General features: G+C 42.1%; 1 protein-coding gene and 1 long non-coding RNA gene across 2 annotated transcripts in view; one reads left to right on the top strand and one right to left on the bottom strand.

Moving 5' to 3' along the window:
- JAZF1 (JAZF zinc finger 1) overlaps positions 1–22992 on the bottom strand; it is a 334411-nt gene that overhangs the window by 49883 nt on the left and 261536 nt on the right. The window lies entirely within an intron of this gene.
- LOC129659293 (uncharacterized) overlaps positions 20388–22992 on the top strand; it is a 32443-nt gene continuing 29838 nt past the window's right edge. The window contains exon 1 of the long non-coding RNA XR_008717940.1: positions 20388–20490. This is a non-coding gene — a long non-coding RNA (uncharacterized LOC129659293). The remainder of the gene's footprint in view (positions 20491–22992) is intronic.

Genomic DNA, 22992 nt, shown 5'->3' with positions numbered 1-22992 from the left:
ACCACAACAACGTGCACACACATATCCCTCGCCTTCACCCCCTCATGGGTTTGGTCAGCTACGGACAGCCATTTATTTTTGGCTTGTATCTGCTAAGTGCTTTCTAGAAGCGAGAACGAGGCACCATGTTAAAAGCATTAAACATGAAACTCATAAAACACTTCTGCCAATCCTTCTCTCCCTTCACCCTCCCTCCTTCTCCCTTGGATTGGTGGTTATGAACTTGCAGCTATACCCATAAATCAAGGCAACCTCACTATACCAAGATACACAGCTGCAGAATTTATTCCCGGTGACAACATACACACGGAAGGGCATAAAAATGCCTGTAGAACACTGGATAAAATTCGCCAGTTTCTCCCTGGTGGTTTTGCACTGTTCCTCTTTCACTTATCACCCATGACTTTACCTATTTTTTGGAGGCTTATTTAAACCCTGAACTTTTCAAGCAGTGTTCCATCAGTATAGCTGTTTGTCACAAGATGGGTGAATTTCCAATGGCAAAAACCACTTGGGGAGACAAGTTAATAAAGGACCTGATGAGGCAGAATGAATAAAGGTTGTCTGTGACTGTGGTCTAGACTGGACTCAAGTAAGTTGGCTCCAAGCATTTTCCACCTTCAGGGGCAGCTACACTGTGACATCCTTGAAGGATCACAGCCTAGACTGTTCCATCATCAGGGTTAGACACGTTCTGCTGTATTCCTAGAGGAGATGGAGTTCAGGCTTGGGAAGTCACACCACCCTGCAGGCTGATGAGTTTTTCCCAGTGGATTCTGACATGATTGGTGATCTTTCCCAAAGCCCTGAGTAACTGCAGCCAACATGGGGTTTAGAGCAGGAAGGAAGCTGGGTGAGACAGATCGCCTTGTCTAGCCCCCTCATTTTTCTTGGTAACTGGGAAATGAGGTGAAGGGGCCTGTGCAAGGTCACTTTGCTGGCTGATGGCAAAGCTGGTATCTGAGAAGTCAAGCCTTAGGACTGAATCAAAAGCTCCTGTTCTGCCAGGCTGCCTCCTGCACATCAAGGAACTCTGAGCTTTCTTGTTTTTGCTGCAGAGTCATGGTTTTCAAAGCTGAAAGGGGTTAAAGAGCTGAAGCTTAGGGCCTGGGAAAATGCAGGGGTTTATTTGTTGGAAGTGGGGCAACCATTAGAGTAGAGGTCTTTATTCTCTCAGCATCCAAGTTCTGCTGTGTTGCGCCCCTAGGTTCTTGGGGTCTTGGATTTGTAGCCTCGCTGGGCTGTGATATGGGGAAGGCTAGCTGTGCACACCTTCCTGAATTCTTTCTGCTTTGCAATGGGAACTGTTCTGGTCTTGTAGCAGTAGTGTGCTAGTGTGGGCTTATGCTGGCTTGTGAGAGCTGATCATTAAATTTTTAGGGATTTAGGCCATTTGTTAAATATACCCATTATCAAAAATTAAATCATGTGAAGTTAAAATTAAAACAAGTATATTAAAAACAAAGATAACAATACTCAAGATTTATTAGTTCTTATTTTCTTCCATTTTACTATTATCTATGCTATTGAGGTTATTTACATTAATAAAGTTGTATCTGTTTGGTAGAATTACTATATGATGCTATACAGCACGTTACTTCCCTACTCTGTGCAGTGATGTAATGTTGGTAGCCTGAAATTGGCCATGATGGAGTACGTACACCATGGAAATTGGCAAATATTACAAATTGGGGTTTTTCCCCCCACCTCAAGAGTCAACTGTTAAACATTTACCAATATACCTACAGTTATTATTATTATTTTAATGTGGGGGAAAAAGCATTTGAACCAGGCTCCTTGCCTACCTACTAAAGGAGCTAATCAGGGAAGCAATGAAGGATGGATAAGGAAAGTTTCTTTTCCTTTTTAAAAGTATAAAAATAAGACCTCTCATTAAAGAACACTTATAGAAGATTTTTCATGGATTTGTCACTTGTGCTTAAAAACATTTTAAAAATCTGGTAGTACACACACAAATTGACTGTACATATTTTAAAGCACAGTTTAAGGAAGAATAAAATGACAATCCATGTACTTACTACTCAGCTTATGAAAAAATTTTTTATCAGAACATTGGAAATTTGCAGATACAACTACAGTTGATTTTTCAGGGTATTTTCCTTCTGGTATTACTTTTCTACACATAAAGAGAACTGGATATTTCTTAAAGGGAAAAAAAGTCACTTGAGGGTTCATTCACTGTTGACTAACAGCCTGGAAATCTGTGGTCAGGCAAAGTCATGTTTTCATTTTGAAACTGAAACTGCCATAAGATTAATTTTAACTCTCCTACAAATCAGAAATGCCCAAGTTACTTTAATTTAATATGGTCATTTGTAGTAATATTTGTTATTGCTTGGGGAAGTACATATTCCTTAAGTAAATTTTCAAGACTCCATTATAAATCTTTTAAATCCTTAGACCACAATGTTCATTCAGTCTGACATGTTAAACGTGGAAACATGAATGTAACACCACAGGGGGAAAATGTCAAATTGCTGGTCCATGGAGACCAGTTTCAACCACAAACTCAGGAAATTTACAGAGTTGGCTGGAGCCTGGGCAGGTCCCCTGCTGCACCTCACTCTCGGGCCAAACACCTGAGCCCAAGTGTCTTGCTGGTGCAAAACCACTCAGCTTCCACCGGCTCTGGAGAACCCAGCGATGGAAGTGACCACTCGGAACTCGAGTCCCTCTCAGAAGAACTTGAAAAGGATCCAAGGTCTGAGATGCACGGTGTGGTTTCATTGTTATTATAAGACGCTGGAGAGGGCGTGTGGTCCAGACGCCCCAAGCTGTGTGTCAGCGGGCTTGCTCTGGAGTGAAGAAGCGGGTGACCTCCAGAAGCCCCAGTGCTCCCCTTGTTCTGCCCCTGATTTTTCTTCTTGTTAAAACTGAGGAGTTTCAGTTTTGTGGGTAAAAGGAATATATCACCTCTAGGTTCCTTCCCGGCTCCAATAGTCCATGATTTCAGCAGCAGCATTGGGCTGTGTTTCCCAAACTTTTCTTTGGCCTCAATCTAAGAAAGCTTGCACACACATATGTATAATTAGGTCCACAATCTGTAATTTTGAAATATCCAGAGCTCTGAAAGTTGGGAAATTTCTAATGTTCAACAGCAAAATTCATGAGGAAACCACCGTGATGTGAACTACATAAAAGCTGTTCATATGCTTTATTTATTGTATTTAGTGTGAATATTCATATACCTCACTGAGTAAACATAAATGTGTGTGATTACATGGGGCTGCCCTGCCGGTAGGGAGAGTTATCTAATAGGCAGTATTTGCAGTGTACTGTCTTTCTGAAATTACAACAATTTTGACTTGTGCAACATGTTTGGGTGAAAAGATAAAGAAATTTTATGTAAGCATCTGAAACAAAAATTTCATGAAATAATCCTTATGATATGTGATACACTCTGATATTTTTCTATTCTATTTCATTTTAACCAAATATCCTGGTCACAACCTCCACATTAATTTCTTGACTAACAGGTGATAACCTGTAGATTAACTGGTGATAGACGACAGTTTGAAAATATTCGTGTAGCAGAAAATATTCGTGTAGCGATGGGCTTTGTAGGGAGACTGTTCAGATGCTAATTTCTCCTCTATGTTCTCCAGCTGTGTGACCTTGGGCATGTTACCTAATCTCTCTGTGCCTCAGTTTTCTTACCCATAAATGCTAAAAATAATAAGGACTGCTTTACAGAATGCAAAGATGAAGTGAATTAATACATGTAAAGCACTTGGAACAGAGCCTGGTACTCGGTGTTTGACAAACATCGTGTGAATGACTCTTGTTCAGGAAATCCTAACTCACAAATCTTTCATCTCTCAATGTAACATCAGCGATTTATTGACATTTTAACAGTTACTTCTGAGCTAAACTATTGAGTATTATAGGATACGTACTGCCATCATGAGTTCTGCTGATTCTGAAAGTAATGAACCACCTTCACTGATTCTGCATGCATTGATTAAATGACTGCTTCCATCATAGGTAAATTTGAAAAAGGTGGTCACAGTAACCAGAATACAAACAGAAAGCTCCTCTCCTTTAAGGACAATATGCTGGAAGCCGGGGCATCTATAAAGCCACACGCCTCCTCTTCTTTACTTCTCCCCCTTAATTTCTTGAGAAGAATCCATTGTAGAAGGCCTTTCTAGCAGGGCAGGCAATGGGAGACACTGCTACTTGATGCAAAGACTTCTTTCTCAGCAATGCAAGGCCGCCCTTTACTTGGGAGATTCATACAGCTACACCAGGCTCAGATGTGGCTCACAACCAGACCTCTGTACAAAGCACAACATCCAGCCACGTCATTTGAAGTTCAAAAGCTTTGTTCAGCCTTTTCAATGGCCCTTTGGGCATTAACATTTTTTTGGTGAAAACAAGTTTGTGAAACCAAGAAGGCCTCTGAGGAAAGCCATGAGGAGCTGGCAGACAGACCACGATTCTAAGTGCTCTCCAATCTGCTAACTCATTGCTCCAGACAATGGGATCTCTGACCTGACAGGGACAACAATCAATCTTTCCAGTGAAGAGAACTAAGGGGTTTTCCTTTTCTCCAACAACTACGATGCAAAATTCAGGACAAGGATGGACAGAAAGCCAGTCAGGAAGCAGGATGATCCATGCTTGTGCTTGTGCTCAGTCGCTCAATCGTGTGTGACCCCATGGACTGAATGCAGCCAGGCTCCTCTGTCCATGGAATTCTCCAGGCAAGAATACTGGAGTGGGTTGCCATTGCCTTCTACAGGGGATCATCCCAACCCAGGAATTGAACCCAGGTCTCCTGTATTGCAGGCAGATTCTTTACCATCTGAGCCACCAGGGAAGCCCTGAAGGATCTGTAAGGCATTCAAATTAGGCTATGGGGATGATGGTTACATTTTAGCATGTGATCATGTCTGGTCCACATGTCAGAGGATCTGGTTGTTCTAGGTCTCAAAGTAATGATGGGTTTCCAAACACACATCTGCTAATAAATTCATGGGGCGGCTCCTCTCATTTTAGCAACTTCAAGCCTCAGTGAGGTTGAGGGGTGTTTCGTTAGAACAGCTGGCAAGTGAAACATGACCTGCTGGCAGCAAGTGGAGTGACTGCTTGTCTGTGACCCTTGATTAAGAAAAGGACTTATACTGGCGATTGGGGGAAATTAATAAATAATAAATGTTCTTCTTTTCAAAGACAAAAAATAATGTGGGCTCCCAAATAACACTAATTTCAGAGAGTCCATAGTAATGTTTCAAACAATTGTATGTTTCATTTCTCATCTCAGAGCTATTTCTGTCTTCACCATCTGAGGCCTATGGGGTGGATTCTGAAGTGTCATAAAAATTTTTGCAGTGTCACCAAAACTCAGAGCCTCTTTTAATATGCTGCTATTAAAAATTTAGTGCAAAATAATAAAAAGAAAAGTAGCACCACAAAGGAGATCCAATCAGTCCATCCTGAAGGAGATCAGTCCTGGGTGTTCACTGGGAGGACTGCTGTTGAAACTGAAACTCCAATACTTTGGTCACCTGATGCGAAGAACTGACTCATTTGAAAAGACCCTGATGCTGGGAAAAATTGAGGGCAGGAGGAGAAGGGGACGACAGAGGATGAGATGGTTGGATGGCATCACCGACTCAACGGACATGAGTTTGGGTAAACTCCGGGAATTGGTGATGGACAGGGAGGCCTGGCGTGCTGCGGTTCATGGGGCCGCAAAGAGTCGGACACGACTGAGCAACTGGACTGAACTGAGCACCACAAAAAAACCTACATCGTCTGTTCAGATCAGCTTAGTACCTAACTTACGAGGGTTTGGTGTATCTGTGTGTGAGATTTTCATCTGATATTCACAAGGGTTGTGGGCATAATTTGTGAAGTACCCAGCCAGTGAATCAGATTTTGTTCTTGGGTATCAAACCAAAACTGACAGATTTAAGTGACACACTTCCCACATACCCTGCCCTGCCTTCTTTCCTAAGTTTATATCTGACACATGCAGGAGGATATAGTTCTGGACTTGGAGGAGTAGTTCCGGTCTAATTTGCACAAGATAAATTAACTCCAGGGAAAGTCAATTTCGTATCAGCTAATTTATAAGAGTTCACTGTATTTTGCGGGACAGGGAAGAGAAGAGAAAAGAAAAAGACAAAAAGTGATCTTACTCTCATCTACTCTCTTGACAACTATATTTTCTTTTTCTTTTTTTAAGGGCAGTTACAGTATAGGCTGAATGTTCTAAAACTTTAAAAATAATTAATAAACTAACACTCAGTTGCCCATTTTTATTGCCAAGTGGCATTCCTTATCTAACTACCATCTACCTTTACTAGCTACTCATTAAAAAGAAAAAGCCATAGTAACATAAAATATAGAAAGGACATAACCCTGGAATAAAATAATCCTTTCATGAGAAAGACCGTCATGAGATTATGATAACAATAGAACGGAGAGGAATAAATTTACTTAAATTTTTTTGAGATGCAGGGAAGCTACAATATAAAGTTTAATTATTATTTTGTAATCATATATGTACACTGTAATACATTGTTTATAATATGTGGCTTATAATTATTCTCTAGATATGTTATTAAAAATATCCAACTTTATTTATCATATCCTTTGCTAAAATTCAGTTTCAAGGAATGCTGACCAAAATGGAACTATTTGCAATATGTTGGCACACTGAAAGAAACCAAATACAAGAGCATCCAAATCCAGGAGTTTCTCCTTTCCGAGAGCTGGGAGCAAGGACACACAGAGGGGCTGGGCACCCCTGCTCCAGGGCCCCACACGCCCGCGGCAACTTGGAAACTGCAGACCAACAGAAATACCCTTATGAACATCATCATTCAGAGACTAGCAAGCTGTCTCTGAATACTACTTACAAATTATTATTATTATTTTTTTAAACCAATAATCTCTTTCCTGGAATTTTAGCACTCAAATGAAATTCATGCACCAAGTCTGAATAACTGCAATAATGAACAAAATGTCATCCCTGAATACTACTACTTTTTATATGCCCAACAAATACTGGGTATTTTCTCACAACTAAAGAATAATATAGTTAATCTATTATTCCTTAATGAAAGCTCTGGTTCAGGTTCCAGCAGTCACGACCTAAAGTCACAGGTCAGCATAAATTATCAGTGAAGCAATTAATTTTGATTTACTTTAGCCTGAATAGAGTAAACCATGGTCTCTTTCATCGGCAATGCCAAGAATAAAAACCACTTCTGAAAATGACGCCCACAAATCTTTGGTTCAATGGCCAACTGGAATATCCCTCTCTTGGCAACTCTCTACCATCCTTTCCATTCCTTTCTACTCCCATCGAATTGGAAATGACTATGGCTATTTCTTACACATGGTTTTCATTGCTAATTTGACATCCGTGTAAAAACCAATGAACAAAACAAAGAAAGTTGCATTTTATGAGGTTTTGTGGTACGAAACTACAAATAGTGTTTGAGTTTCCTTGTTGTGCCTCCTCTGGAAGTAAATTAAATGAGTTATTGGAGGCTTCCATGTAAACTGCTAATGAGATGATGAATAACTCTCCCCCTAAACTGAGAGAGGTTTAAAAACTAAAGGAAAAAAAAATTGATTTAGGGTCTCTGGAGTATTAGTTCCAGTATCATTAACAGCTGTGAACTCAGCCTGGTTGAATGTCTGGCTTCTGGGGGAAAACTCTAAATCTGATTTAGGTATTCAAGGGCAAATTATTTACCCTTGCTTGTCTTGGGATCCTCATTTATACAATAAAAGCAAGCCTAATGCCTAGTGCCTTTAATCTGCATGCAACACAGGAGACAACGGGTTCGATCCCTGGGTTGGGAAGATTCTCTGAAGGAGAAAAAGGGCAACCCCCCCCAGTATTCTTAGCTGGAAAATTCTATGGATAAAGGAGTCTGGTGGGCTACAGTTCATAGGGTTACAAAGAGTTGGAAATGACTGAGTGACTGCGTGCACATAAACCCTAACGCCTACCTCATGGGGTTTATTGTCAAGATCTTGTTGGATAAAAACATGAAAAGCACTTGGCTCAATATCTTGTTGCACATATGTCAGGAGGCTGCTCAGAGTCTTGGTATTTCCATGGGTGTTGGCCCTATGCCCCTGACTCTTACCCAGGAATTATGTTAAAAATTTAACAACCACTTAATTGGATAATTCCTATGAAAGAGGCTGGCTTCCCTGGTGGCTCAGAGGTTAAAGCGTCTGCCTCCAGTGTGGGAGACCTGGGTTCGATCCCTGGGTCGGGAAGATTCCCTGGAGAAGGAAATGGCAACCCACTCCAGTATTCTTGCCTGGAGAATCTCATGGATGGAGGAGCCTGGTAGGCTGCAGTCCATGGGGTCGCTGAGGGTCGGACACGACTGAGCGACTTCACTTTCTCTTATGTAAGAGGTCATTTGTGGGGGGAATCTATGCAGTCTAGTCTATCTAAGATGGACTCAGGCAGATATCTAAGTCTGGAGTGAAAAGTCTGTCTCTGAAGAAAAGCAGTTCTCTGACCATCCACTTAGGTCACTTCTTCTGACCAGCTGGGCTGGGTGACAATCAGCATTTGGTTAAGACAAGTGACTTGGAATGAATCTAGCTCCAGGGGATGGGGTGAACTGGAGGGCTCTGGTTATGGAAACCTGAGATGAAGGGGACTCAATGTCAGAGGAGATCTCACACAGTGAGGGTTTGTTTATGTCGAAGATGGCTCGTACAGTGTCTCTGCTGCCATTTACAAGCCACTCAGACCCTAAAAGCCATTGCAACTCCATCCCGGAGCTTTTCACTCTGCTGCTTATGGATTCAGCCTCACAATCTTATCATCAGGTCCTAGGTTGCCACTCTGCCCTGATTATTATGCTGCTGCTGCTGCTGCTAAGTCGCTTCAGTTGTGTCCGACTCTGTGCGACCCCATAGACGGCAGCCCACCAGGCTCTGCCATCCCTGGGATTCTCCAGGCAAGAACACTGGAGTGGGTTGCCATTTCCTTCTCCAGTGCATGAAAGTGAAAAGTGAAAGTGAAGTCGCTCAGTCGTTTCCGACTCTTTGTGACCCCATGGACTGCAGCCTACCAGGCTCCTCCATCCATGGGATTTTCCAGGCCCTGATTATGGTGATATGTAATTTGAAAGTCTGTGCCATCTCTGACTTACATACTTCCCCCAATATCCACTGGTATTTCCACTAAGATCCTAGCCGAGGCATATCCAAACTCATTTGGTACATACATTCCCCATCCTCAGAGAATCAGGGAGCAATGATGGCAGACAATAAACATAATAGCTGAGACAGAAAGCTGACTTTATCCAAGACAAAAGATGTCCCTAAGTGAGGAAAGGATATTAACCACACATTCAGATAACTGCATGCATTCGTGAATACCATTACAGGGCCAACAGCTCGCTCAAATTTATTTTCATGTATATGTCACTCACTCAGAGTGTCAGACCAACATTGTTCAGGAACAGGGTGGAGTCATCAGTTTTCTTTAAGGATTAATTCACTTAGGCAATGAAACTATTCTGGAGGCAAACTCAGCTCTATACATGTGTTGTGCCTTTACAAGTATATGCCTGAGGACATCACAAGACTTCAAGTTTCATGGGCTGTGGAAGGTGATTTTTTTCCCAAGTGATTTTTCTTTCCTTTTGCTGCAAGAGTTGAGTTAAGCTGCTTCTGGACTAAAGGGCTTGGTGTTCCCTGTTTTCTAGGAGCTTTGTACCTGACACATGCATTTAGGTATTTGGTTCTTCTGTAAATACATGCACATTTGAGGACTGAATAACCATTTTAAAAACATCACAGGGATATGAACGTGTGTCTCTTCTTCCTGCTTGACTTAACCCAAGGACTTTGTGAATGCTAAATATACTTGGTAAACTGTAAACTGTGAATAAATGCTGGGGATGAAGAGGATGAGGGGGTTGAAGATGATGACAATTAAAAATTTTTTTCATTAGAGATCATTTAAAAACACAAAAGAGTAGAGAGATTGGTATGACAAACTGCTACGTTCCAACATTTTGCCATCTTGTTAAACTTTCTCCCCTCCCTCCCTTTTTAGGCCACGATTATAATCCTTCACGTATTTCTTATCCATGTTTATGCAATCCCTTGAAAAATATATACAGATAAAATAACTGGAAGAAGAATAAAGCAGAATGGAAGAGAAAGAGAAAAAAAATTTCAACATGGTCCCTGGGCAGTATCTAATGAAGGTTCAAAATGAGTAAGATGGTTGGTGACATAACTGCCATCTCACTCTGACACAGACACAGCCAAACTATAAGCTTGCAAAGTTTGAGCACTATTATACACAGTATATATAATACACAGTATTATACACACATATATACGTATATATGTTGAATGACACACCCAAGCTTTATTAATATGCAAGGTCTGAGCCAATGGCTCCCAACTCTTGGCTATAGGGGACCTATTATAGTGCTGAATGATGCGGTGCTTTGAATATCATAATGGTACTTCTGGTATCCTTTAAATTTGGGAGGGAGGAAAAGGGAATAATGCAAAATTACTAGTCATCATTGTTTCAAATTAATTTGTATCTTACAAGATCACCTAATCACTTTTCTCTCACATGTTCCATCCCAAACACAGACTCTACAAATTATTTGGGGAAAAAAATACAGGGTGTGTGTTTAAAATTTTCAAAAATGTCACTGTATTCAACTGCTAATGAAGTGTTTCTCGGAGGGGATTCCAGACTTTCTGTGGATTTACAATGAGCAGTCTTTATTTGCATGCCAAAAGCATGCACTAATCCATAGCATCAGCTGGCTCCCAGAAATACATGTGCCCCCACAATCCTGTTTATCCTGCTGGTTTATTTAGCAAAGCTTTTCTTCACAGAGAGCACAGGTCCTCATTTCAGGCTGGCCAACCTGATTATTCCAAATCCCTAATTAGTGTAATTAAAGCTTTAATGGATTGCAGCCAGGATATAAACCACGCAGCCCCCCTTTTAAACTCCTTGCTTGATGAGTGTGCAGGCCTGCTCCACGGCAGAGGGCTTCCTGTGGAGGCACTGAGGCCTTGCTCTCCGGAAGGGCCTGGACACCTCTGCTCCCAACGCCCCGGCCATTTCTGATGCCCAGGGAGTCTCTTCGTCAGGTTCACACTCACAAACCGAACTGCTCCCCACCTCTACCCCTCCAGGATTTACCAAAGTGAACCAGAATCTGTCTCAATGTTTCTACAGATGCTAGCCACTAACGTAGAAGAACAAGTCTAATGTCTTAACTAAAATACTTCCCAGCAACCTAGGAGAATCTTGTTACTAATAGATCCTGCAGAGCACTCCTGTATTAACCTGCTTTCAGAGTATTGCCCAGAACTTTTCCAATAACTGAAACCCAAAGGTCCACAGCTTAAACCCACAGCACTTCTAGGTGTTTCCTACAACGTGTAAACTAAGCCATAATGGCTCTGGTGAGTTCACATCATCTCAGCTCCAGATGGATAGTTGGACACTGATACTGGAGAAGAGAAAAGGATTTACAATAGAAAAAAAAAAAAAGGCCTTTTTCAGTATAAACTATGTTAAGTACCTTGTAATTATTGGGTTGGTCAAAAAATTCATTTGAGTTTTTCCATACGATGTAATGGAAACCCAAATGAACATTTTGTCCAGCCCAATGATACTCCTTACTGAATCCTCACAACCACCTTTTCAGGGATTATTATTAGCCCCATTTTAAGATGACAAAATTGAACTTCAGAGACAACAGAGCCAAATCATTGGAAAAGATGCTGATGTTGGGAAAAATTGAAGGCAGGAAGAGAATGGGCTGACAGAGGATGAGACGGTTGGATGGCATCACTGACTCAATGGACATGAGTTTGAGCAAGCTCCAGGAGATGGTGAAGGACAGGGAAGTCTGGTGTGCTGCATGCAGTCCATGGGGTCACAGAGAGTCAGACACAACTTAGCGACTGGACAATGACATCAGGTAGTTTTCCCAAGGACCCACAACTAATAAACTGCTTAAGGGAAGATATAAATAAAAATGCTCAAGATCTGTGATGCCCAACCCAACAGCCATTAACCCTATGAGGGTACTGCTCACTTTAAATCTGGCTTGTGTGACTCAGAAACTCAATTCCTGATTTGATTTTAGTTAACTTCAATGTAAATAGCCACATGTGGCTAGTGGCATGGAAATAGAACATTTCCATCATCACAGAAACTTCTGTAGGACAGTGCTGAAGTAGCTGATAGAAGTTCAGTTCTGCATTCGCTGGGTTTGAAACGGTGGTGGGACATCCAAGGGGATAAACAAACAGGTAAGCGACCTAGACTTAGGAGCCATCCACCCAGGAAAGCAGGAGAGCCTGCAGGGAGGCAGAGAAGGCACAAGGGTTGAGAAGAGAAACTGGCGGTGGAGGATGCTTACCATTTAGATGGCAGGAGGAAGAGGAATCTCCAAAGTCACTGAGGAATGGAGTTCTTATACCCTTTTCAGGTTTAATAATTTATTTCTCCTCTTACATTTTTATGCAAGCATTTGGACAACAAATACTTTGCTTAAGAATGAAGATCTGCCTTTTGTAATAGAAAAGTACATTTCTTTATTCACATGATGGTTTGATGCAAAGACGTCAGCCCTTTGAAAGACGCCCTCCCGCTCAGAGCCAGGTACACTATGTGCAGAAAAATGTGAGCCCAAGACACAGCACTCCACGGCTTTGATGCAATGGAGGAAGTGGCTCAAATTCAATTCCGAACTATACACAAACTTCCTGAAAAATGAGATCCCAACAACTTGCTGAAATAAAAGCTCTGAAGTTCCTTGCTGTGAAGAGACCTTCACTACGATTTTTACTTAAACCTCCCTTTCAGTTGCCTGGGGGAGTCTTCATGAAGTTATCTGATCCAGTAACTTTTCTTACTGTGTAATCAAATTTATCCACAGAATAAGTCTAAGTCTTGTTAGGAATGAAAAGTCCATTCACAACGCCTTTAGTAAGGAGTTTTACTTCAGTAAGATCTGAAACCAAACTTTCTTTTCCCTTGGAGACAGGGTGAGACATACCTTGGGCCAGTCTATCCCATATTCTTCATCCTATAAAATGATAGCATTTGGAACCCCCACTGACTTCAAGAGGGAATTTCTCACCCACTCCTGTAGTTGTGTGGCTTCCCTGGTAGCTCAGCTGGTAAAGAATCTGTCTGCAATGCAGGAGACCCCAGTTCGATTCCTGGGTTGGGAAGATCCCCTGGAGAAGGGATAGGCTACCCCTTCCAGTATTCTTGGGCCTCCCTGGTGGCTCAGCTGGTAAAGAATCCACCTGCATTGCAGGAGACCTGGGTTTGATGCCTGGGTTGGGAAGATCCCCTGGAGGAGGGAAAGGCTACCTACTCCAGTATTCTGGCCTGGAGAATTCCATGGCCTATATAGTCCATGGGGTTGGAAAGAGTTGGACACAACTAAGCGACTTTGACTTTCACGAAGTTGGAGGTGGGTGATGCACAGCAGGTGGAAGGAGAGGAGGCAGTGGGAAAGGTATGAGCAAGGTCATACAGGTGCCTGCTAACATTAAACTTAAAATTAAAACAAAACTCTTGAAGTTTAGAGTTCTGAAAAGCCCACTAAGACATTTCAAACTTTTTCCCCTGTATAATTTACGAGGCTTTGGTGATTCTTCACAGCGCCAAGTGACCCTAAAACACAACACAGAATTGGAGAGAGAGGAGTTCTGGGGATTGAAACGCAGGAAGCATATGAACAGAATGGCAGCGTGGCCTACTAAACGGGGGGAAAAACTGGAGGATGCCAAAAGGAAGCTCCCATCCTCCCCACCCTCACTCCTGACTGTTGTGGGTAGTGTTTGCAGCCACAGTGCTGAATTCACATACAGCTGGCTTCTGCCTTGTATATGCAACTAACCACGCTTTCTCTATGTCTGCATTACTCCCTGGCAGAACATAAGGAGTTTGAGAGGAGATGGTTTCTCTTCCAGGATACCTAGGAGCCATTAAGTGGGAAATTCACCTAATGGAACCCCAGTTTTACTTTGAAAGAGTTGATCCATCTCTTGAGGTTCCCCAAAAATGTGTTTCATCAAGCCTAATGGAAGGTCATTACAGAGGGACATATATAATTTTTTTTTGGTAACCAAATTGATTTTTCTGATTCTTTTTAATTTTAAAATTTCCACCACCACAATGGTGCATTATTAAGAAAAAACAAAAATTAGGATAAGGTCATGCCTTTTGGGCAAGCAGGACAGGTGAGGAGAGAGTGGTCACTTCTACGGCCTGGCTTCTCTCGCTCTCTGCCTGTAGGCGGAGGAGGGACGTGAACAGGGAGACCCCCTCACGGACAGTGCAGGGTGGGCGAGACCTGGGAGACCTCTGAGGGGTACCGAGGGTGCTGGATGGTGGGTGCGCTTCCTGAACTGAATATGGAAACCACTTGTCCCCTTCACACTGCATCAGGGTTCAGCTCAAACCCTTCCTCCCCCTCCATCTCCTGCCTGAAAATTCCAGATGCCCCGTTCCTCTTACGTGTGAGCCAAGAGGTACTTCGGCCACTTTAATTCTGACCTGCTTTTCTTTTTTGAAGCCTGATTTCTCTCATTCGTTCTTAGTGAGGTTCTGACTCAGCAGCGGCTGTGGTGCAGAAAGACCAAAGAGGGAACTGCAGAGAAGACCTGCGTCCAGCTCTACCGCCGGTGCTAATCACATGCCTGTGATCAAATTCTTAATTTCTCTGGGTTCCAGTCCTCTTATCTGTGAACTGGAGGTATTACTCATTTATTTATCTCTGCCAGCTTCAGAAGAATGAAAGGTGGTTTCCTGGGATCCATAAAGAACAGTAAAACAGAATGACGGATAAGAAGGGCAGAAGAGGTAGGGCACACACGAGGGATGCGGCACAGGGTCAGGGATGTGGCTGAAGGAACGGGGCTGAGGACACCCTCTGACACAGCCGCCACGTGGGTTGGCTGTTCCTGAAAATCTCTGTAAGTTGGAAAACTGTGAACAAATGTAGGCTCCCAACATTTTCAGCAGCTACTAAGCTCAGGACTACGTGCTGTGATTCTATTTAGTAAGTGTGTATGGAGGTACAAGTGCTGAGGGAGACATGGAGAGGAGGAAGCCGGGTCCTGGCTCTCCAAGGCCTGTCAACAGCCTGGTGGGGAGCGTCTAGGGGACAGCACAAGTGACATTACAGCAGAGCGTGGGCAGCATGTCGGAGCAGGACGAGGCTCCAGGCAGAGGCCGTGTAAGGTGGGGTCAGGGTCTGGGGTACTGAGACGTGTGTGCAGGCCCCCTCAGTGTCTGCTTTTTAGATCTGTGCGAATTCTGTGTATGTTCTGTTTTCAGTCTGCATCTCTGACTCTCAGGTGTTAATAAGTATGACTGCCAGGAAAGCAGACCTTCACGTCTCTTGCTGCTGCTGCTAAGTCGCTTCAGCCGTGTCTGACTGTGTGCGACCCCATAGACGGCAGCCCACCAGGCTCCCCCGTCCCTGGGATTCTCCAGGCAAGAACACTGGAGTGGGCTGCCATTTCACGTCTCTTACTAAAATGTAAAATCCTGCTCGCTGGCCACGGATAAGAGCAGCATAGTCAACACTGACCTCACCATTCTTACTCCATCTCCCATATACATGTACCACTTCTCAAAAACAACCAGATGATACTTTCCTTTTCACACAGGGTTCTCTGAGCATCTTTAATATACCTGTTCAACTCTGACTCCATCTCCTGCTCAACAGCCTCACAAAAAGCCTCTGGACTTGCTAAGACATGCACAGTGCTTGTCTTCCTTTTAGAATCCTTCCTGCCCCCTAGGATTTTTTTTTTTTTTTTAATGGAACCTATTTGGGGCAGTAACAGAGTGCCATTTACTTTAAGAATTTTAGCTGGTGAAGAAATGAGCCCTAGATCTTAAAAGCAAGGATTAGACTAGCCTCAGTAACCAGTAAGTGGGCCACCACGAGCCATTTTACTCACAAACTGCTGTTAAGGGTTTACTATCAGGATGATCCCTTCAAGCAGGCCCTATTAAAAAAATAATCACCATCTGCTCGATTCCCTTTATTAAACTGGTCATTAATTACTGGTTTAACAACTAATTTTGTCTGGGTTTTATTGAGTAATTACAAAATAAACAGGGGAGGGTATCAAGCTTCCTGCATTGCTGAGGGCAGGAATTCTTCATAATGCTATGTTTCAAAGGGGGGCTGTAATAAACCACCAAATTCCATTTAATATGGTAATTATAATTCTCAAAATTCATCCTTCCTGTGGTTAACGAGTGCCTTCTTTCAGCTTAGCTCAGCCTGACTTCAGCCTGGGTCATTAAATAGCAAACTAGTTTTCGCGCACTGGTAACAATAGATCTTTCATGGGTTATTGCCTAATTAATTGAGGTGCATAATTTGATCGCTACAACTTTTTAAAAATTTCATATTCCAGGTATCATGTAACAATACTCTATTATTGTAGAGTAATTTAAAATGGTATGAATTTTAAGGTTTTGATTAGACCAGGTTTATGATCCTCCATAAGGTAAAGTGCAAAGTTTTACCAATGTTTTTCGACTAAAACATTTAGGTTAAAACATTTGCAACAAGTCATTAATTTAATAACGTGCTCATCCAAAACAAATCATAACTCATTTCTTTTTACTGCAAAAGTAATTGAGTAATGAATAATGAAAATCATCCCACTGAAAAGGGCAGTAAATATGTTGACTTTATTATTAATACTCAATTTTGGTTAATAAGGCAGCTATTAAATTTGAAACATGATGGATTTGATTTATTGACTTATTCAAGATAACAGTGAAATATTATCTAGTAAATACCAAAGTTCTTGCAAGAGAAGATCTGATCGTGAAACAAATGAATTCAACTGAAATTTCAGCTCCTTTTAAAAACTGTGCTGTGCTTAGCTGCTCAGTCCTGTCCAACTCTTTGCAACCCCATAGACTGTTGCCCTTCAGACTCCTCTGTCCACGGGGATTCTCCAGGCAAGAATACTAGAGTGGGTTGCCATGCCTTCCTCCAGAGGATCTTCCCAACCCAGGGATTGAACCCAGGTCTCCTGCATTGCAGGCAGTTTCTTTACCATCTGAGCCACCGGAGAAACCTTTTTGAAAACTATTAAATCTCAAACCTCTTATCCCTGTATCTCACATGTTCCTTAAGAGTTTTAATTGTGTATGTACATACACACACGTGCACAGGTATGAGCGAGGTGGGGAGGGGTCCTAAGACAGCTTTTCACATCACTCAGCAGCCTGCTGAACTGGAATTCTCTGGTGAACCAATATAGGTTAAGTCACTCTTATGTTCTACCCAAAAGGAGTTCATAATAAACTGCCAAGAAGATATTAGTTACACCTAAAAGGTGGTCTGTAGCCTAATACTCAAACATAACACTTCAGTGATGGTTCAGGGGAAAGAGCAAAACACCCACTCATTAAATGTAAAGGGCACTAGAGGAATGTGTTTTTTAAACTCTTGTAAATAGGATTATAGTTGATTCTTCGGTTATTCACAGCAGTTATGTTCTATAAAGTTCCTGCAAACACTGTATTAGTGAGTACAGAGCCACTGTGTTGTAAGTACTAATTTTGAGTTACAAAGAAACTTTGGTGAGTAGACAAGTTCGCAAATATGGAATCTTCAAATGATGAGAATTGACTGGACCTTATACCACAAGCCCATATTATTCATTCACCCATGCACTATAGTTGCTTATCTGCTCTAATTCTTTACACTTACAGGACAATCTTAGCCCTATTATAAGCCTTTTGCGCAATGACACGGCCCAGAACACACATACTTTATTTACTAAACCCTGAAAAATTTCTGGGAATTATCAAGTTTTAGAAGAATTGGAACACTATTTAAAGCTTCAAGTAATATATGTTTTGAGAACATTTCAAGTTCTTATCAAATTTTTCTTATTTCTCTGCATATTTCAGAGAGGGGCCTTCATTTCCCACTAAGAGATATTAAGTAACACCCTGGGTTTGTCCAGCTCTAAATCAACAATGATATTTTTGATATAAAAGACTTAACAAACGATTCTTGCCTGTTACCTTCATGGGAAGAATAATTACAATTTAATCTTATGAGTAATATATAACAACTCGATCTAGCTTTGGAGTACAAAATGAAGCAGGGCAAAGGCTAACTAAGCTTTGCCAAGAAAACATACTGGTCATAGCAAACACCCTCTTTCAACAACACAAGAGACAACTCTCCACATGAACATCACCAAATGGTCAATACTGAAATAAAACCGATCATGTTCTTTAAAGCCGAAGATGGAGAAGCTCTATGTAGTCAGCAAAAACAAGACCGGGGACTGACTGTGGCTCAAATCATGAGCTCCTTTATAGCAAAATTTAGGCGTAAATTGAAGAAAGTGGGAAAACCACTAGGCCATTCAAGTACGACCTAAATCAAATCCCTTATGATTATACAGTGGAGGTGATGAATAGATTCAAGGGATTAGATCTGGTAGACAGAGAACTATGGATGGAGGTTTGTAACACTGTACAGGAGGGCATGACCAAAACCATCCCAAAGAAAAAGAAATGCAAGAACCCAAAGTGGTTTTCCCACTTTCTTCAATTTACGCCTAAATTTTGCTATAAGGAGCTCACGATCTGAGCCACAGTCAGTCCCACGTCTTTCCATTTTTGTCCTGCATTGTTCAGTTAAGAACTATTAGCTGAGAAAAGAAGACAAGCAAAAGGCAAAGGAGAAAGGGAAAGAAATACCCAACTCAATGAAGAGTTCCAGAGAATAGCAAGGAGATAAGGAATCCTTCTTAACTGAACACTGCAAAGAAACAGAGGAAAACAACAGAGTGGGAAAGACTAGAGATGTCTTCAAGAAAACTGGAGATACAGAGGGAATATTTCATACAAAGATGGGCTCAATAAAGAACAAAAACAGAAAGGACCTAACAGAAGCAGGTGAGATTAAGAAGTTGTAAGAATACACAGAAGAACTGTACAAAAAAGGTATTAAAGATCCAGATAACCATGATGGTGTGGTCACTCACCTAGAGCCAGATATCCTAGAGTGTGAAGTCAAGTGGGCCTTAGGAAGCATTACTGCGAACAAAGCTAGTAGAAGTGATGGAATTCCAGCTGAGCTATTTCAAATCCTAAAAGATGCTGTCAAAGTGCTGTACTCAACACATCAGCAAATTTGGGAAAATCAGCACTGGCCACAGGACTGGAAAAGATCAGTTTATACTTCAACCCCAAAGAAGGGCAATGCCAAGGAATTTTCAAACTACCATACAATTGTGCTCATTTCACATGCTAGCAAGGTAATGTTCAAAATCCTTCAAGCTAGACTTCAGCAGCACATAAACAAAGAACTTTCAGATGTACAAGCTGGATTTAGAAAAGGCAGAGGAACCAGAGATCAAATTGCCAACATCTGCTGGATCATAGAGAAAGCAAGTAAATTCCAGAAAAATATCTACTTCTGCTTCATTGACTATGCTAAAGCCTTTGATTGTATGGATCACAACAAACTGTGGAGCATTCTTAAAGAGATGGGAATATCAGACCATCTTATCTCCTGAGAAACCTGTAAGCAGATCAAGAAGCAACAGTTGAAACCGGACATGGAACAATGGACTGGTTCCAAATTGGGGAAGGGGTATGTCAAGGCTGTATATTGTTGCCCTGCTTATTTAACTTCTCAGATATACCAGACAGTATCACCCTAATGGCAGAAAGTGAAGAGGAATTAAAGAGTTTTTGATGAGGGTGAAAGAGGACAGTGAAAAAGCTGGTTTAAAATTCAACATTCAAAAAACTAAGACAATGGCATATGTTCCCATCACTTCACAGCGAATAGATGGGGAAATAGTGGAAACAGTGACAGATTTTATTTTCTTGGGCTCCAAAATACACTGCTGACTGTAGCCATGAAAAAGATGCTTGCTCCTTGGAAGGAAAGCTATGACAAACCCAGACAGTGTATTAAAGGGCTGAGACATCACTTTGTCAACAAAGGTCCACCGAGTCCAAGCAATGGTCTTCCCAGTAATCATGTACAGATGTGAGAGTTGAACCATAAAAAAAGCTGAGTGCTGAAGAACTGATGCTTTCAAACTGTGGTGCTGGAGAAGTCTCCTGAGAGTCCCCTGGACAGCAAGGAGATCAAATCACTCATTCCTAAAGGAGATAGAACCTGAATATTCATTGGAAGGATTGATGCTGAAGCTTCAATACTTTGGCTACCTGATGTGAAGAGCCGACTCATTGGAAAAGACTCTGATTCTGGGAAAGATTGAGGGCAGGAGGAGAAGGGGACCACAGAGGATGAGATGGTTGGATTGCATCACTGACTCAATGAATGTGAGTCTGAATAAACTCTATGAGATGGTGAAAGACAGGGAAGCCTGGTATGCTGCAGTCCATGGGGCCACAACGAGTCAGACATGACTTAGCAACTGAACAACAAGGTGAGTTGAAATTCAACTAATATTGTTTAGTTGTTATATGAGCACTGGGCCAGAGATCACAAATTGATGCTCTACAGGATGCTGACTCAAGATTTAAAAGGTGAGATTCAATGTGGCAATCCAGATTTCCAGATTCTCTTGGAAAATCAGCTGCTCTGGCATTCAGTTCAGTTCATTTCAGTTCAGTCACTCAGTCGTGTCCGACTCTTTGCTACCCCATAAACTGCAGTACGCCAGGCCTCTCTGTCCATCACCAACTCCCGGAGTTCACCAAAACTCATGTGCGTCGAGTCGGTGATGCCATCCAACCATCTCATCCTCTGTCATTCCCTTCTTCTCCTGCCCCCAATCCCTCCCAGCATCAGGGTCTTTTCCAATGAGTCAACTCTTCACATGAGGTGGCCAAAGTATTGGAGTTTCAGCTTCACATCAGTCCTTCCAATGAACACCCAGGACTGATCTCCTTTAGGATGGACTGGTTGGATCTCCTTGCAGTCCAAGGGACTCTCAAGAGTCTTCTCCAACACCACAGTTCAAAAGCATCAATTCTTTGGCACTCAGCTTTCTTCACAGTCCAACTCGCACATTCATACATGACCACTGGAAAAACCATAGCCTTGACTAGATGGACCTTTGTTCGCAAAGTAATATCTCTGCTTTTGAATATGCTATCTAGGCTGGTCATAACTTTCCTTCCAAGGAGTAAGCAGTCTTTTAATTTCATGGCTCTGGCATTACTGAGCCTGAATTCTTACACAGCAATGAGCTGAGGCAGAGAAGCAACCTGGCCCCGACATATAGAACATGGCCTCTCAAATTCACTCCCTGTTTTTCTAGTACCCAGCCGGCTCCAGTTACTTATACACATCATCCATTTGATATTCTTTAGTACCTCAACTTCCAACCCTTTGTCTACACAGGCAAAACTTCAACAACACTTATTTCACAACTGTTTACTAAATGGTCTTGCTTTCTGGGCTTCCCAGGTGGCTCAGTGGTAAAGAATCTGCATGGGAATGCAGGAGATGTGGGTTCTATCCCTGGGTTGGGAAGATCCCCTGGAGAAGGGAATGGCAACCCACTCCAGTATTCTTGCCTGGAAGATCCCATGGATGGAGGAGCCTGGGCAGCTATAGTCCATGGGGTTGCAAAGAGTCAGACATGACCAAGCACACACAGCATGCTTGCTTTTTGAGACTAACCGGCTAAGTTTCCTTCCAATTTGGAGAACTTGAACTGGTAGGAAAACCAAACAGACCAAAAAGTCACCAGTACATCCATGAATCTCAACAAGGGAAGGCAAGAGATAAAGCTTTAAAATGTGCCAAGAGGAGTTTGGTTGGCAAGGGCCAACACAAATGGGATTCCTCTTTGAGGGTGTTGTACATGTGCGGGGACAGACGGAAGGTGAAGAGCCACAATACAAGATGGTATTTGCGGGATGTGCTGTCTATGAGGATAGTGCTTTAATTATCTGGACACAAGGAAGTGGATTCACTTTGGAAAGAGTTTTTCTTATACTGTTAAAACAGTTGGGCAGAGAGGGCCTCTCTGTTACATGTCTTCTTTGAAAATATTAAGATCCTGTGATGGGTTCTGAATGGCATTAAATAGTCCTTCAGGGCTCATCTACCCCTCTGAATATATATAGATCTACCTGCAAAGGGGCTAGTTGGCATCAACGTCCTAGGTTTCACAGTTGGCTTGGTTGACACACTCTCAAGCCTGTTCTAAGGAGGGCCTGGCTATGCAGCAGGGTGAGCAGAGACTGACCTGCTGATGCTCCAGTAGACCACGCATTTGAGCTTGTGGGCTCTCGTTTTTTGAATCTGGAGCTCTCTCTAACACTGAGCTGATTGTGTAGAATGAAAGAAGCAAATTTTGATATATGAATTGACATAGCTGGAGAATCAATGAGTCAACAGGACTGCCTGCAAAGCCAAAGGGGTCTTAGACTAGAACAAAGTAGCAGGGGGCAGTGATTAAGATTTCCCTGATCCCCAAAGAAGTTGCCTCCTGAGAGCTGTGGCAAAGCAGGGAGATCACTGCTGGGAAAATACAGTGGAACTTTTCTTCCACAGCTAGGATGCTGTTTGCCGCAAGTCACCTCACTAATGCAGAATTTCTCATCTACAAAAATGTTGGCTAAAGGGCAGTTGGCTAAAGGTTGTTAGTTAATTCAGTAGCACTGAGGACTCAGTTTCCTCCTCTCTTATTGTTTGATCATCCCTGGCATGTTGGGTGCTCACCTCCTTGTTGGAAGAATGTTGCAGTATCTCCTGTTATCACATCTTTTCCTGGAGACAGTCCTCTTTTAATTGAATTAAAGTGTTTAAATTCTATAGCACTTTACAATTTTCAAGTTTCACACACATGATTTCAGATAATCCCATAATACCCCCTTTCTCCCTACCCCGAATGCTCCTCTCCAATTCCTTCTCCTCACTGGTAACCTCTAGTTTGTTCTCTATACTCGTGAGTCTGCTTCTTTTTCATTTCATT

The sequence above is a fragment of the Bubalus kerabau genome, chromosome 8 (genome assembly GCF_029407905.1).
Source record: "Bubalus kerabau isolate K-KA32 ecotype Philippines breed swamp buffalo chromosome 8, PCC_UOA_SB_1v2, whole genome shotgun sequence".
Classification (NCBI taxonomy): Eukaryota; Metazoa; Chordata; class Mammalia; order Artiodactyla; family Bovidae; genus Bubalus; species Bubalus kerabau.
The sequence above is the reverse complement of the archived record's forward strand: the minus strand, read 5'-3'. Positions and strand labels throughout refer to the sequence as shown.